Raw genomic sequence first — 16,564 nt, 5'->3', positions numbered from 1 at the left:
GGCTGAAACACAGGGCGAGAAACAGAGGGCGAGAAACAGAGGGGCTGAAACAGAGGGGCTGAAACAGAGGGGTTGAAACAGAGGGCGAGAAACAGAGGGCGAGAAACAGAGGGGCTGAAACAGAGGGGCTGAAACAGAGTGGCTGAAACAGAGGGTCTGAAACAGAGGGGCTGAAACAGAGGGGCTGAAACAGAGGGCGAGAAACAGAGGGCGAGAAACAGAGGGCGAGAAGGAGTGGGGCTGAAACAGAGGGGCTGAAACAGAGGGGCTGAAACAGAGGGGCTGAAACAGAGGGCGAGAAACAAAGGGGCTGAAACAGAGGGGCTGAAACAGAGTGGCTGAAACAGAGGGGCTGAAACAGAGGGCGAGAAACAGAGGGCGAGAAACAGAGGGCGAGAAACAGAGGGGCTGAAACAGAGGGGATGAAACAGAGGGGCTGAAACAGAGGGCGAGAAACAGAGGGCGAGAAACAGAGGGCGAGAAACAGAGAGCGAGAAACAGAGGGCGAGAAACAGAGGGGCTGAAACAGAGGGGCTGAATCAGTGGAGCTGAAACAGAGCGGCTGAAACAGAGGGGCTGAAACAGAGGGCGACAAACAGAGGGGCTGAAACAGAGGGGCTGAAACAGAGGGGCTGAAACAGAGGGCGACAAACACAGGGCGAGAAACTGAGGGCGAGAAAGAGTGGGGCTAAAACAGAGGGGCGAGAAACAGAGGGGGTGAAACAGAGGGTCTGAAACACAGGGGCTGAAACAGAGGGCGAGAAACAGAGGGGCTGAAACAGAGGGGCTGAAACACAGGGGCTGAAACAGAGGGGCTGAAACAGAGGGCGAGAAACAGAGGGCGAGAAACAGAGGGCGAGAAACAGAGGGCGAGAAACAGAGTGGCTGAAACAGAGGGGCTGAAACAGAGGGGCTGAAACAGAGGGGCTGAAACAGAGGGCGAGAAACAGAGGGCGAGAAACAGAGGGGCTGAAACAGAGGGGCTGAAACAGAGTGGCTGAAACAGAGGGTCTGAAACAGAGGGTCTGAAACAGAGGGGCTGAAACAGAGGGGCTGAAACAGAGGGCGAGAAACAGAGGGCGAGAAACAGAGGGCGAGAAGGAGTGGGGCTGAAACAGAGGGGCTGAAACAGAGGGGGTGAAACAGAGTAGCTGAAACAGAGGGGCTGAAACAGAGGGCGAGAAACAGAGGGGCTGAAACAGAGGAGCTGAAACAGAGGGGCTGAAACAGACGGCGAGAAACAGAGGGGCTGAAACAGAGGGGCTGAAACAGAGGACGAGAAACAGAAGGCGAGAAACAGAGGGCGAGAAACAGAGGGGCTGAAACAGAGGGGGTGAAACAGAGGGCGAGAAACAGAGGGCGAGAAACAGAGGGGTTGTAACAGAGGGGCTGAAACAGAGGGCGAGTAACAGAGGGGCTGAAACAGAGGGGCTGAAACAGAGTGGCTGAAACAGAGGGTCTGAAACAGAGGGGCTGAAACAGAGGGGCTGAAACAGAGGGCGAGAAACAGAGGGCGAGAAACAGAGCGGCTGAAACAGAGGGGCTGAAACAGAGGGCGAGTAACAGAGGGGCTGAAACAGAGGGGCTGAAACAGAGGGGCTGAAACAGAGGGCGAGAAACAGAAGGGCTGAAACAGTGGGCGAGAAACAGAGGTCGAGAAACAGAGGGCGAGAAACAGAAGGGCTGAAACAGAGGGGCTGAAAGAGAGGAGCTGAAAAAGAGGGGCTGAAACAGAGGGGCTGAAACAGAGGGGCTGAATCAGAGGGGCTGAAACAGAGGGCGAGGAACAGAGGGCGAGAAACAGAGGGGCTGAAACAGAGGGCGAGAAACAGAGGGGCTTAAACAGTGGGGTTGAAACAGAGGGGCTGAAACAGAGGGGCTGAAACAGAGGGGCTGAAACAGAGGGCGAGAAACAGAGGGCGAGAAACAGAGGGGCTGAAACAGAGGGGCTGAAACAGAGTGGCTGAAACAGAGGGGCTGAATCATATGGGCTGAAACAGAGGGCAAGAAACAGAGGGCGAGAAACAGAGTGCGACTAACTGAGGGGATGAAACAGAGGGGCTGAAACAGAGGGGCTGAAACACAGGGCGAGAAACAGAGGGCGAGAAACAGAGGGGCTGAAACAGAGGGGCTGAAACAGACGGGTTGAAACAGAGGGCGAGAAACAGAGGGCGAGAAACAGAGGGGCTGAAACAGAGGGGCTGAAACAGAGTGGCTGAAACAGAGGGTCTGAAACAGAGGGGCTGAAACAGAGGGGCTGAAACAGAGGGCGAGAAACAGAGGGCGAGAAACAGAGGGCGAGAAGGAGTGGGGCTGAAACAGAGGGGCTGAAACAGAGGGGGTGAAACAGAGTGGCTGAAACAGAGGGGCTGAAACAGAGGGCGAGAAACAGAGGGGCTGAAACAGAGGAGCTGAAACAGAGGGGCTGAAACAGACGGCGAGAAACAGAGGGGCTGAAACAGAGGGGCTGAAACAGAGGACGAGAAACAGAAGGCGAGAAACAGAGGCCGAGAAACACAGGGGCTGAAACAGACGGGGTGAAACAGAGGGCGAGAAACAGAAGGGCTGAAACAGTGGGCGAGAAACAGAGGGGCTGAAACAGAGGGCGAGAAACAGAGAGCGAGAAACAGAGGGCGAGAAACAGAAGGGCTGAAACAGAGGGGCTGAAACAGAGGGGTGAAAAAGAGGGGCTGAAACAGAGGGGCTGAAACAGAGGGGCTGAATCAGAGGGGCTGAAACAGAGGGGCTGAAACAGAGGGCGATAAACAGAGGGGCTGTAACAGAGGGCGAGAAACAGAGTGGCTTAAACAGTGGGGTTGAAACAGAGGGGCTGAAACAGAGGGGCTGAAACAGAGGGGCTGAATCAGAGTGGCTGAAACAGAGGGCGAGAAACAAGGGCTAGAAACAGAGTGCGAGAAACAGAGGGGCTGAAAGAGAGGGGCTGAAACAGCAGTGCTGAAACAGAGGGCGAGAAACAGAGGGGATGAAACAGAGGGCGAGAAACAGAGGGCGAGAAACAGAGGGGCTGAATCAGAGGGCGAGAAACAGAGGGCGAGAAACAGAGGGCGAGAAACAGAGAGGGAGAAACAAAGGGCGAGAAACAGAGGGCGAGAAACAGTGGGCGAGAAACAGAGGGGCTGAAACAGAGGGGCTGAAACAGAGGGGCTGAAACAGAGGGGCTGAAAGAGAGGGGCTGAAACAGAGGGCGAGAAACAGAGGGCGAGAAACAGAGGGCGAGAAACAGAGGGGCTTAAACAGAGGGGCAGAAACAGATGGGCTGAAACAGAGGGCGAGAAACAGAGGGGCTGAAACAGTGGGCGAGAAACAGAGGGGCTGAAACAGAGGGCGAGAAACAGAGCGAGAAACATAGGGCGAGAAACAGATGGGCTGAAACAGAGGGGCTGAAACAGAGGGGCTGAAAAAGAGGGGCTGAAACAGAGGGGCTGAAACAGAGTGGCTGAAACAGAGGGGCTGAAACAGAGGGCGAGAAACTGAGGGCGAGAAACAGAGGGGCTGAAAAAGAGGGCGAGAAACAGAGGGGCATAAACAGTGGGGCTGAAACAGAGGGGCTGAAACAGATGGGCTGAAACAGAGGGGCTGAATCAGATGGGCTGAAACAGAGGGCGAGAAACAGAGGGCGAGAAATAGAGTGCGACTAACTGAGGGGATGAAACAGAGGGGCTGAAACAGAGGGGCTGAAACAGAGGGCGAGAAACAGAGGGCGAGAAACAGAGCGGCTGAAACAGAGGGGCTGAAACAGAGGGGCTGAAACAGAGGGCGTGAAACAGAGGGCGTGAAACAGAGGGGCTGAAACAGAGGGGCTGAAACAGAGTGGCTGAAAAAGAGGGGCTGAATCAGATGGGCTGAAACAGAGGGCGAGAAACAGAGGGCGAGAAACAGAGTGCGACTAACTGAGGGGATGAAACAGGGGGGCTGAAACAGAGGGGCTGAAACAGAGGGCGAGAAACAGAGGGCAGAAACAGAGGGGCTGAAACAGAGGGGCTGAAACAGAGGGGCTGAAACAGAGGGCGAGAAACAGAGGGCGAGAAACAGAGGGGCTGAAACAGAGGGGCTGAAACAGAGTGGCTGAAACAGAGGGTCTGAAACAGAGGGGCTGAAACAGAGGGGCTGAAACAGAGGGCGAGAAACAGAGGGCGAGAAACAGAGGGCGAGAAGGAGTGGGGCTGAAACAGAGGGGGTGAAACAGAGTAGCTGAAACAGAGGGGCTGAAACAGAGGGCGAGAAACAGAGGGGCTGAAACAGAGGAGCTGAAACAGAGGGGCTGAAACAGACGGCGAGAAACAGAGGGGCTGAAACAGAGGGGCTGAAACAGAGGACGAGAAACAGAAGGCGAGAAACAGAGGGCGAGAAACAGAGGGGCTGAAACAGAGGGGGTGAAACAGAGGGCGAGAAACAGAGGGCGAGAAACAGAGGGGTTGTAACAGAGGGGCTGAAACAGAGGGGCTGAAACAGAGTGGCTGAAACAGAGGGTCTGAAACAGAGGGGCTGAAACAGAGGGGCTGAAACAGAGGGCGAGAAACAGAGGGCGAGAAACAGAGGGGCTGAAACAGAGGGGCTGAAACAGAGGGCGAGTAACAGAGGGGCTGAAACAGAGGGGCTGAAACAGAGGGGCTGAAACAGAGGGCGAGAAACAGAAGGGCTGAAACAGTGGGCGAGAAACAGAGGGGCTGAAACAGAGGCCGAGAAACAGAGATCGAGAAACAGAGGGCGAGAAACAGAAGGGCTGAAACAGAGGGGCTGAAAGAGAGGAGCTGAAAAAGAGGGGCTGAAACAGAGGGGCTGAAACAGAGGGGCTGAATCAGAGGGGCTGAAAAAGAGGGCGAGGAACAGAGGGCGAGAAACAGAGGGGCTGAAACGGAGGGCGAGAAACAGAGGGGCTTAAACAGTGGGGTTGAAACAGAGGGGCTGAAACAGAGGGGCTGAAACAGAGGGGCTGAAACAGAGGGCGAGAAACAGAGGGCGAGAAACAGAGGGGCTGAAACAGAGGGGATGAAACAGAGTGGCTGAAACAGAGGGGCTGAATCATATGGGCTGAAACAGAGGGCGAGAAACAGAGGGCGAGAAACAGAGTGCGACTAACTGAGGGGATGAAACAGAGGGGCTGAAACAGAGGGGCTGAAACACAGGGCGAGAAACAGAGGGCGAGAAACAGAGGGGCTGAAACAGAGGGGCTGAAACAGAGGGGTTGAAACAGAGGGCGAGAAACAGAGGGCGAGAAACAGAGGGGTTGTAACAGAGGGGCTGAAACAGAGGGCGAGTAACAGAGGGGCTGAAACAGAGGGGCTGAAACAGAGTGGCTGAAACAGAGGGTCTGAAACAGAGGGGCTGAAACAGAGGGGCTGAAACAGAGGGCGAGAAACAGAGGGCGAGAAACAGAGGGGCTGAAACAGAGGGGCTGAAACAGAGGGCGAGTAACAGAGGGGCTGAAACAGAGGGGCTGAAACAGAGGGGCTGAAACAGAGGGCGAGAAACAGAAGGGCTGAAACAGTGGGCGAGAAACAGAGGGGCTGAAACAGAGGGCGAGAAACAGAGATCGAGAAACAGAGGGCGAGAAACAGAAGGGCTGAAACAGAGGGGCTGAAAGAGAGGAGCTGAAAAAGAGGGGCTGAAACAGAGGGGCTGAAACAGAGGGGCTGAATCAGAGGGGCTGAAACAGAGGGCGAGGAACAGAGGGCGAGAAACAGAGGGGCTGAAACAGAGGGCGAGAAACAGAGGGGCTTAAACAGTGGGGTTGAAACAGAGGGGCTGAAACAGAGGGGCTGAAACAGAGGGGCTGAAACAGAGGGCGAGAAACAGAGGGCGAGAAACAGAGGGGATGAAACAGAGGGGATGAAACAGAGTGGCTGAAACAGAGGGGCTGAATCATATGGGCTGAAACAGAGGGCGAGAAACAGAGGGCGAGAAACAGAGTGCGACTAACTGAGGGGATGAAACAGAGGGGCTGAAACAGAGGGGCTGAAACACAGGGCGAGAAACAGAGGGCGAGAAACAGAGGGGCTGAAACAGAGGGGCTGAAACAGAGGGGTTGAAACAGAGGGCGAGAAACAGAGGGCGAGAAACAGAGGGGCTGAAACAGAGGGGCTGAAACAGAGTGGCTGAAACAGAGGGTCTGAAACAGAGGGGCTGAAACAGAGGGGCTGAAACAGAGGGCGAGAAACAGAGGGCGAGAAACAGAGGGCGAGAAGGAGTGGGGCTGAAACAGAGGGGCTGAAACAGAGGGGGTGAAACAGAGTGGCTGAAACAGAGGGGCTGAAACTGAGGGCGAGAAACAGAGGGGCTGAAACAGAGGAGCTGAAACAGAGGGGCTGAAACAGACGGCGAGAAACAGAGGGGCTGAAACAGAGGGGCTGAAACAGAGGACGAGAAACAGAAGGCGAGAAACAGAGGGCGAGAAACACAGGGGCTGAAACAGAGGGGGTGAAACAGAGGGCGAGAAACAGAAGGGCTGAAACAGTGGGCGAGAAACAGAGGGGCTGAAACAGAGGGCGAGAAACAGAGAGCGAGAAACAGAGGGCGAGAAACAGAAGGGCTGAAACAGAGGGGCTGAAACAGAGGGGCTGAAAAAGAGGGGCTGAAACAGAGGGGCTGAAACAGAGGGGCTGAATCAGAGGGGCTGAAACAGAGGGGCTGAAACAGAGGGCGAGAAACAGAGGGGCTGAAACAGAGGGCGAGAAACAGAGTGGCTTAAACAGTGGGGTTGAAACAGAGGGGCTGAAACAGAGGGGCTGAAACAGAGGGGCTGAATCAGAGTGGCTGAAACAGAGGGCGAGAAACAAGGGCGAGAAACAGAGTGCGAGAAACAGAGGGGCTGAAACAGAGGGGCTGAAACAGCGGGTCTGAAACAGAGGGCGAGAAACAGAGGGGCTGAAACAGAGGGGCTGAAACTGAGGGGCTGAAAAAGAGGGGCTGAAACAGAGGGGCTGAAAGAGAGGGGCTGAAACACAGGGCGAGAAACAGAGGGGCTGAAACAGATGGGCTGAAACAGAGGGGCTGAAACAGAGGGGCTGAAACAGAGGGCGAGAAACAGAGGGTGAGAAACAGAGGGCGAGAAACAGAGGGGTTGAAACAGTGGAGCTGAAACAGAGGGGCTGAAACAGAAGGGCTGAAACAGAGGGGCTGAAACAGAGGGGCTGAAAAAGAGGGCGAGAAACACAGGGCGAGAAACTGAGGGCGAGAAAGAGTGGGGCTAAAACAGAGGGGCTGAAACAGAGGGGGTGAAACAGAGGGGCTGAAACAGAGGGGCTGAAACAGAGGGCGAGAAACAGAGGGGCTGAAACAGAGGGGCTGAAACAGAGGGGCTGAAACAGAGGGCGAGAAACAGAGGGCGAGAAACAGAGGGCGAGAAACAGAGGGCGAGAAACAGAGTGGCTGAAAAAGAGGGGCTGAAACAGAGGGGCTGAAACAGAGGGGCTGAAACAGAGGGGGTGAAACAGAGGGGCTGAAACAGAGGGGATGAAACAGAGGGGCTGAAACAGAGGGCGAGAAACAGAGGGCGAGAAACAGAGGGGCTGAAACAGAGGGGCTGAAACAGAGGGGCTGAAACAGAGGGGCTGAAACAGAGGGGCTGAAACAGTGGGCGAGAAACAGAGGGGCTGAAAGAGAGGGGCTGAAACAGAGGGCGAGAAACAGAGGGGCTGAAACAGAGGGGCTGAAACAGAGGGGCTGAAACAGAGGGGCTGAAACAGAGGGCGAGAAACAGAGGGGCTGAAACAGTGGGCGAGAAACAGAGGGGCTGAAACAGAGGGCGAGAAACAGAGAGCGAGAAACAGAGGGCGAGAAACAGAGGGGCTGAAACAGAGGGGCTGAAACAGAGTGGCTTTAAAAGAGGGGCTGAAACAGAGTGGCTGAAACAGAGGGGCTGAAACAGAGGGGCTGAAACAAAGGGCGAGAAACAGAGGGCGAGAAACAGATTGGCTGAAACAGAGGGCGAGAAACAGAGGGGCGGAAACAGTGGGGATAAAACAGAGGGGCTTAAACACAGGTGCTGAAACAGAGGGGATGAATCAGAGTGGCTGAAACAGAGGGCGAGAAACAGAGGGCGAGAAACAGAGTGCGAGAAACAGAGGGGCTGAAACAGAGGGGCTGAAACAGCGGGGCTGAAACAGTGGGCGAGAAACAGAGGGGCTGAAACAGAGGGGCTGAAACAGAGGGGCTCAAACAGAGGGGCTGTAAGATAGGGGCTGAAACAGAGGGCGAGAAACAGAGGGGCTGAAACAGATGGGCTGAAACAGAGGGGCTGAAACAGATGGGCTGAAACAGAGGGCGAGAAACAGAGGGTGAGAAACAGAGGGCGAGAAACAGAGGGGCTGAAACAGTGGAGCTGAAACAGAGGGGCTGAAACAGAGGGGCTGAAACAGGGGCTGAAACAGACGGGCTGAAACAGAGGGCGAGAAACAGAGGGCGAGAAACAGAAGGGCTGAAACAGAGGGGCTGAAACAGAGGGGCTGAAACAGAGGGGCTGAAACAGGGGCTGAAACAGTGGGCGAGAAACAGAGGGGCTGAAACAGAGGGGCTGAAACAGAGGACGAGAAACAGAGGGGCTGAAACAGAGGGGCTGAAACAGAGGGGCTGAAACAGAGCGGGTGAAACAGAGGGCGAGAAACAGAGAGCGAGAAACAGAGGGCCAGAAACAGAGGGGCTGAAACAGAGGGGCTGAAACAGTGGGGCTGAAACAGAGCGGCTGAAACAGAGGGGCTGAAACAGAGGGCGAGAAACTGAGGGGCTGAAACAGAGGGGCTGAAACAGAGGGGCTGAAACAGAGGGCGACAAACACAGGGCGAGAAACTGAGAGCGCGAAAGAGTGGGGCTAAAACAGAGGGGCTGAAACAGAGGGGGTGAAACAGAGGGTCTGAAACACAGGGGCTGAAACAGAGGGTGAGAAACAGAGGGGCTGAAACAGTGGGGCTGAAACAGAGCGGCTGAAACAGAGGGTCTGAAACAGAGGGCGAGAAACAGAGGGGCTGAAACAGAGGGGCTGAAACGGAGTGGCTGAAACAGAGGGTCTGAAACAGAGGGGCTGAAACAGAGGGGCTGAAACAGAGGGCGAGAAACAGAGGGCGAGAAACAGAGGGCGAGAAGGAGTGGGGCTGAAACAGAGGGGCTGAAACAGAGGGGGTGAAACAGAGTAGCTGAAACAGAGGGGCTGAAACAGAGGGCGAGAAACAGAGGGGCTGAAACAGAGGAGCTGAAACAGAGGGGCTGAAACAGACGGCGAGAAACCAAGGGGCTGAAACAGAGGGGCTGAAACAGAGGACGAGAAACAGAAGGCGAGAAACAGAGGGCGAGAAACAGAGGGGCTGAAACAGAGGGGGTGAAACAGAGGGCGAGAAACAGAGGGCGAGAAACAGAGGGGTTGTAACAGAGGGGCTGAAACAGAGGGCGAGTAACAGAGGGGCTGAAACAGAGGGGCTGAAACAGAGTGGCTGAAACAGAGGGTCTGAAACAGAGGGGCTGAAACAGAGGGGCTGAAACAGAGGGCGAGAAACAGAGGGCGAGAAACAGAGGGGCTGAAACAGAGGGGCTGAAACAGAGGGCGAGTAACAGAGGGGCTGAAACAGAGGGGCTGAAACAGAGGGGCTGAAACAGAGGGCGAGAAACAGAAGGGCTGAAACAGTGGGCGAGAAACAGAGGGGCTGAAACAGAGGGCGAGAAACAGAGATCGAGAAACAGAGGGCGAGAAACAGAAGGGCTGAAACAGAGGGGCTGAAAGAGAGGAGCTGAAAAAGAGGGGCTGAAACAGAGGGGCTGAAACAGAGGGGCTGAATCAGAGGGGCTGAAACAGAGGGCGAGGAACAGAGGGCGAGAAACAGAGGGACTGAAACAGAGGGCGAGAAACAGAGGGGCTTAAACAGTGGGGTTGAAACAGAGGGGCTGAAACAGAGGGGCTGAAACAGAGGGGCTGAAACAGAGGGCGAGAAACAGAGGGCGAGAAACAGAGGGGCTGAAACAGAGGAGCTGAAACAGAGTGGCTGAAACAGAGGGGCTGAATCAGATGGGCTGAAACAGAGGGCGAGAAACAGAGGGCGAGAAACAGAGTGCGACTAACTGAGGGGATGAAACAGAGGGGCTGAAACAGAGGGGCTGAAACACAGGGCGAGAAACAGAGGGCGAGAAACAGAGGGGCTGAAACAGAGGGGCTGAAACAGAGGGGTTGAAACAGAGGGCGAGAAACAGAGGGCGAGAAACAGAGGGGCTGAAACAGAGGGCGAGAAACAGAGTGGCTGAAACAGAGGGTCTGAAACAGAGGGGCTGAAACAGAGGGGCTGAAACAGAGGGCGAGAAACAGAGGACGAGAAACAGAGGGCTGAGAAGGAGTGGGGCTGAAACAGAGGGGCTGAAACAGAGGGGGTGAAACAGAGTGGCTGAAACAGAGGGGCTGAAACAGAGGGCGAGAAACAGAGGGGCTGAAACAGAGGAGCTGAAACAGAGGGTCTGAAACAGACGGCGAGAAACAGAGGGGCTGAAACAGAGGGGCTGAAACAGAGGACGAGAAACAGAAGGCGAGAAACAGAGGGCGAGAAACACAGGGGCTGAAACAGAAGGGGTGAAACAGAGGGCGAGAAACAGATGGGCTGAAACAGTGGGCGAGAAACAGAGGGGCTGAAACAGAGGGCGAGAAACAGAGAGCGAGAAACAGAGGGCGAGAAACAGAAGGGCTGAAACAGAGGGGCTGAAACAGAGGGGCTGAAAAAGAGGGGCTGAAACAGAGGGGCTGAAACAGAGGGGCTGAATCAGAGGGGCTGAAACAGAGGGGCTGAAACAGAGGGCGAGAAACAGAGGGGCTGAAACAGAGGGCGAGAAACAGAGTGGCTTAAACAGTGGGGTTGAAACAGAGGGGCTGAAACAGAGGGGCTGAAACAGAGGGGCTGAATCAGAGTGGCTGAAACAGAGGGCGAGAAACAAGGGCGAGAAACAGAGTGCGAGAAACAGAGGGGCTGAAACAGAGGGGCTGAAACAGCGGGTCTGAAACAGAGGGCGAGAAACAGAGGGGCTGAAACAAAGGGGCTGAAACTGAGGGGCTGAAACAGAGGGGCTGAAACAGAGGGGCTGAAACAGATGGGCTGAAACAGAGGGGCTGAAACAGAGGGGCTGAAACAGAGGGCGAGAAACAGAGGGTGAGAAACAGAGGGCGAGAAACAGAGGGGTTGAAACAGTGGAGCTGAAACAGAGGGGCTGAAACAGAAGGGCTGAAACAGAGGGGCTGAAACAGAGGGGCTGAAAAAGAGGGCGAGAAACACAGGGCGAGAAACTGAGGGCGAGAAAGAGTGGGGCTAAAACAGAGGGGCTGAAACAGAGGGGGTGAAACAGAGGGGCTGAAACAGAGGGGCTGAAACAGAGGGCGAGAAACAGAGGGGCTGAAACAGAGGGGCTGAAACAGAGGGGCTGAAACAGAGGGCGAGAAACAGAGGGCGAGAAACAGAGGGCGAGAAACAGAGGGCGAGAAACAGAGTGGCTGAAACAGAGGGGCTGAAACAGAGGGGCTGAAACAGAGGGGCTGAAACAGAGGGCGAGAAACAGAGGGGCTGAAACAGTGGGCGAGAAACAGAGGGGCTGAAACAGAGGGCGAGAAACAGAGAGCGAGAAACAGAGGGCGAGAAACAGAGGGGCTGAAACAGAGGGGCTGAAACAGAGTGGCTTTAAAAGAGGGGCTGAAACAGAGTGGCTGAAACAGAGGGGCTGAAACAGAGGAGCTGAAACAGAGGGCGAGAAACAGAGGGCGAGAAACAGAGGGGCTGAAACAGAGGGCGAGAAACAGAGGGGCTTAAACAGTGGGGATAAAACAGAGGGGCTGAAACAGAGGTGCTGAAACAGAGGGGCTGAATCAGAGTGGCTGAAACAGAGGGCGAGAAACAGAGGGCGAGAAACAGAGTGCGAGAAACAGAGGGGCTGAAACAGAGGGGCTGAAACAGCGGGGCTGAAACAGTGGGCGAGAAACAGAGGGGCTGAAACAGAGGGCGAGAAACAGAGAGCGAGAAACAGAGGGCGAGAAACAGAGGGGCTGAAACAGAGGGGCTGAAACAGAGTGGCTTTAAAAGAGGGGCTGAAACAGAGTGGCTGAAACAGAGGGGCTGAAACAGAGGAGCTGAAACAGAGGGCGAGAAACAGAGGGCGAGAAACAGAGGGGCTGAAACAGAGGGCGAGAAACAGAGGGGCTTAAACAGTGGGGACAAAACAGAGGGGCTGAAACAGAGGTGCTGAAACAGAGGGGCTGAATCAGAGTGGCTGAAACAGAGGGCGAGAAACAGAGGGCGAGAAACAGAGTGCGAGAAACAGAGGGGCTGAAACAGAGGGGCTGAAACAGAGGGGCTGAAACAGTGGGCGAGAAACAGAGGGGCTGAAACAGAGGGGCTGAAACAGAGGGGCTCAAACAGAGGGGCTGTAAGATAGGGGCTGAAACAGAGGGCGAGAAACAGAGGGGCTGAAACAGATGGGCTGAAACAGAGGGGCTGAAACAGAGGGGCTGAAACAGGGGCTGAAACGGACGGGCTGAAACAGAGGGCGAGAAACAGAGGGCGAGAAACAGAAGGGCTGAAACAGAGGGGCTGAAACAGAGGGGCTGAAACAGTGGGGCTGAAACAGGGGCTGAAACAGTGGGCGAGAAACAGAGGGGCTGAAACAGAGGGGCTGAAACAGAGGACGAGAAACAGAGGGGCTGAAACAGAGGGGCTGAAACAGAGGGGCTGAAACAGAGCGGGTGAAACAGAGGGTGAGAAACAGAGAGCGAGAAACAGAGGGGCTGAAACAGAGGGCGAGAAACAGAGGGGCTTAAACAGTGGGGCTGAAACAGAGGGGCTGAAACAGAGGGGCTGAAACAGAGGGGCTGAATCAGAGTGGCTGAAACAGAGGGCGAGAAACAGAGGGCGAGAAACAGAGTGCGAGAAACAGAGGGGCTGAAACAGAGGGGCTGAAACAGCGGTGCTGAAACAGAGGGCGAGAAACAGAGGGGCTGAAACAGAGGGGCTGAAACAGTGGGGCTGAAAGAGAGGGGCTGAAACAGAGGGCGAGAAACAGAGGGGTGAAACAGATGGGCTGAAACAGAGGGGCTGAAACAGAGGGGCTGAAACAGAGAGCGAGAAACAGATGGTGAGATACAGAGGGCGAGAAACAGAGGGGCTGAAACAGTGGAGCTGAAACAGAGGGGCTGAAACAGAGGGGCTGAAACAGGGGCTGAAACAGACGGGCTGAAACAGAGGGCGAGAAACAGAGGGCGAGAAACAGAAGGGCTGAAACAGAGGGGCTGAAACAGAGGGGCTGAAACAGAGGGGCTGAAACAGGGGCTGAAACAGAGGGCGAGAAACAGAGGGGCTGAAACAGAGGGGGTGAAACAGAGGGCGAGAAACAGAGGGGCTGAAACAGAGGGGCTGAAACAGAGGGGCTGAAACAGAGGGCGAGAAACAGAGGGGCTGAAACAGAGGGCGTGAAACAGAGGGCGAGAAACAGAGGGGCTGAAACAGAGGGGCTGAAACAGAGGGGCTGAAACAGAGGGGCTGAAACAGAGGGCGAGAAACAGAGGGGCTGAAACAGAGGGGCTGAAACAGGGGCTGAAACAGACGGGCTGAAACAGAGGGCGAGAAACAGAGGGCGAGAAACAGAAGGGCTGAAACAGAGGGGCTGAAACAGAGGGGCTGAAACAGAGGGGCTGAAACAGAGGGGCTGAAACAGGGGCTGAAACAGTGGGCGAGAAACAGAGGGGCTGAAACAGAGGGGCTGAAACAGAGGACGAGAAACAGAGGGGCTGAAACAGAGGGGCTGAAACAGAGGGGCTGAAACAGAGCGGGTGAAACAGAGGGCGAGAAACAGAGAGCGAGAAACAGAGGGCCAGAAACAGAGGGGCTGAAACAGAGGGGCTGAAACAGTGGGGCTGAAACAGAGCGGCTGAAACAGAGGGGCTGAAACAGAGGGCGAGAAACTGAGGGGCTGAAACAGAGGGGCTGAAACAGAGGGGCTGAAACAGAGGGCGACAAACACAGGGCGAGAAACTGAGAGCGCGAAAGAGTGGGGCTAAAACAGAGGGGCTGAAACAGAGGGGGTGAAACAGAGGGTCTGAAACACAGGGGCTGAAACAGAGGGTGAGAAACAGAGGGGCTGAAACAGTGGGGCTGAAACAGAGCGGCTGAAACAGAGGGTCTGAAACAGAGGGCGAGAAACAGAGGGGCTGAAACAGAGGGGCTGAAACAGAGTGGCTGAAACAGAGGGTCTGAAACAGAGGGGCTGAAACAGAGGGGCTGAAACAGAGGGCGAGAAACAGAGGGCGAGAAACAGAGGGCGAGAAGGAGTGGGGCTGAAACAGAGGGGCTGAAACAGAGGGGGTGAAACAGAGTAGCTGAAACAGAGGGGCTGAAACAGAGGGCGAGAAACAGAGGGGCTGAAACAGAGGAGCTGAAACAGAGGGGCTGAAACAGACGGCGAGAAACAGAGGGGCTGAAACAGAGGGGCTGAAACAGAGGACGAGAAACAGAAGGCGAGAAACAGAGGGCGAGAAACAGAGGGGCTGAAACAGAGGGGGTGAAACAGAGGGCGAGAAACAGAGGGCGAGAAACAGAGGGGTTGTAACAGAGGGGCTGAAACAGAGGGCGAGTAACAGAGGGGCTGAAACAGAGGGGCTGAAACAGAGTGGCTGAAACAGAGGGTCTGAAACAGAGGGGCTGAAACAGAGGGGCTGAAACAGAGGGCGAGAAACAGAGGGCGAGAAACAGAGGGGCTGAAACAGAGGGGCTGAAACAGAGGGCGAGTAACAGAGGGGCTGAAACAGAGGGGCTGAAACAGAGGGGCTGAAACAGAGGGCGAGAAACAGAAGGGCTGAAACAGTGGGCGAGAAACAGAGGGGCTGAAACAGAGGGCGAGAAACAGAGATCGAGAAACAGAGGGCGAGAAACAGAAGGGCTGAAACAGAGGGCGAGAAACAGAAGGGCTGAAACAGTGGGCGAGAAACAGAGGGGCTGAAACAGAGGGCGAGAAACAGAGATCGAGAAACAGAGGGCGAGAAACAGAAGGGCTGAAACAGAGGGGCTGAAAGAGAGGAGCTGAAAAAGAGGGGCTGAAACAGAGGGGCTGAAACAGAGGGGCTGAATCAGAGGGGCTGAAACAGAGGGCGAGGAACAGAGGGCGAGAAACAGAGGGGCTGAAACAGAGGGCGAGAAACAGAGGGGCTTAAACAGTGGGGTTGAAACAGAGGGGCTGAAACAGAGGGGCTGAAACAGAGGGGCTGAAACAGAGGGCGAGAAACAGAGGGCGAGAAACAGAGGGGATGAAACAGAGGGGATGAAACAGAGTGGCTGAAACAGAGGGGCTGAATCATATGGGCTGAAACAGAGGGCGAGAAACAGAGGGCGAGAAACAGAGTGCGACTAACTGAGGGGATGAAACAGAGGGGCTGAAACAGAGGGGCTGAAACACAGGGCGAGAAACAGAGGGCGAGAAACAGAGGGGCTGAAACAGAGGGGCTGAAACAGAGGGGTTGAAACAGAGGGCGAGAAACAGAGGGCGAGAAACAGAGGGGCTGAAACAGAGGGGCTGAAACAGAGGGGTTGAAACAGAGGGCGAGAAACAGAGGGCGAGAAACAGAGGGGCTGAAACAGAGGGGCTGAAACAGAGTGGCTGAAACAGAGGGTCTGAAACAGAGGGGCTGAAACAGAGGGGCTGAATCATATGGGCTGAAACAGAGGGCGAGAAACAGAGGGCGAGAAACAGAGTGCGACTAACTGAGGGGATGAAACAGAGGGGCTGAAACAGAGGGGCTGAAACACAGGGCGAGAAACAGAGGGCGAGAAACAGAGGGGCTGAAACAGAGGGGCTGAAACAGAGGGGTTGAAACAGAGGGCGAGAAACAGAGGGCGAGAAACAGAGGGGCTGAAACAGAGGGGCTGAAACAGAGTGGCTGAAACAGAGGGTCTGAAACAGAGGGGCTGAAACAGAGGGGCTGAAACAGAGGGCGAGAAACAGAGGGCGAGAAACAGAGGGCGAGAAGGAGTGGGGCTGAAACAGAGGGGCTGAAACAGAGGGGGTGAAACAGAGTGGCTGAAACAGAGGGGCTGAAACTGAGGGCGAGAAACAGAGGGGCTGAAACAGAGGAGCTGAAACAGAGGGGCTGAAACAGACGGCGAGAAACAGAGGGGCTGAAACAGAGGGGCTGAAACAGAGGACGAGAAACAGAAGGCGAGAAACAGAGGGCGAGAAACACAGGGGCTGAAACAGAGGGGGTGAAACAGAGGGCGAGAAACAGAAGGGCTGAAACAGTGGGCGAGAAACAGAGGGGCTGAAACAGAGGGCGAGAAACAGAGAGCGAGAAACAGAGGGCGAGAAACAGAAGGGCTGAAACAGAGGGGCTGAAACAGAGGGGCTGAAAAAGAGGGGCTGAAACAGAGGGGCTGAAACAGAGGGGCTGAATCAGAGGGGCTGAAACAGAGGGGCTGAAACAGAGGGCGAGAAACAGAGGGGCTGAAACAGAGGGCGAGAAACAGAGTGGCTTAAACAGTGGGGTTGAAACAGAGGGGCTGAAACAGAGGGGCTGAAACAGAGGGGCTGAATCAGAGTGGCTGAAACA

The sequence above is a fragment of the Stegostoma tigrinum genome, chromosome 28 (genome assembly GCF_030684315.1).
Source record: "Stegostoma tigrinum isolate sSteTig4 chromosome 28, sSteTig4.hap1, whole genome shotgun sequence".
Classification (NCBI taxonomy): Eukaryota; Metazoa; Chordata; class Chondrichthyes; order Orectolobiformes; family Stegostomatidae; genus Stegostoma; species Stegostoma tigrinum.
Note: the sequence above shows the minus strand (reverse complement) of the source record.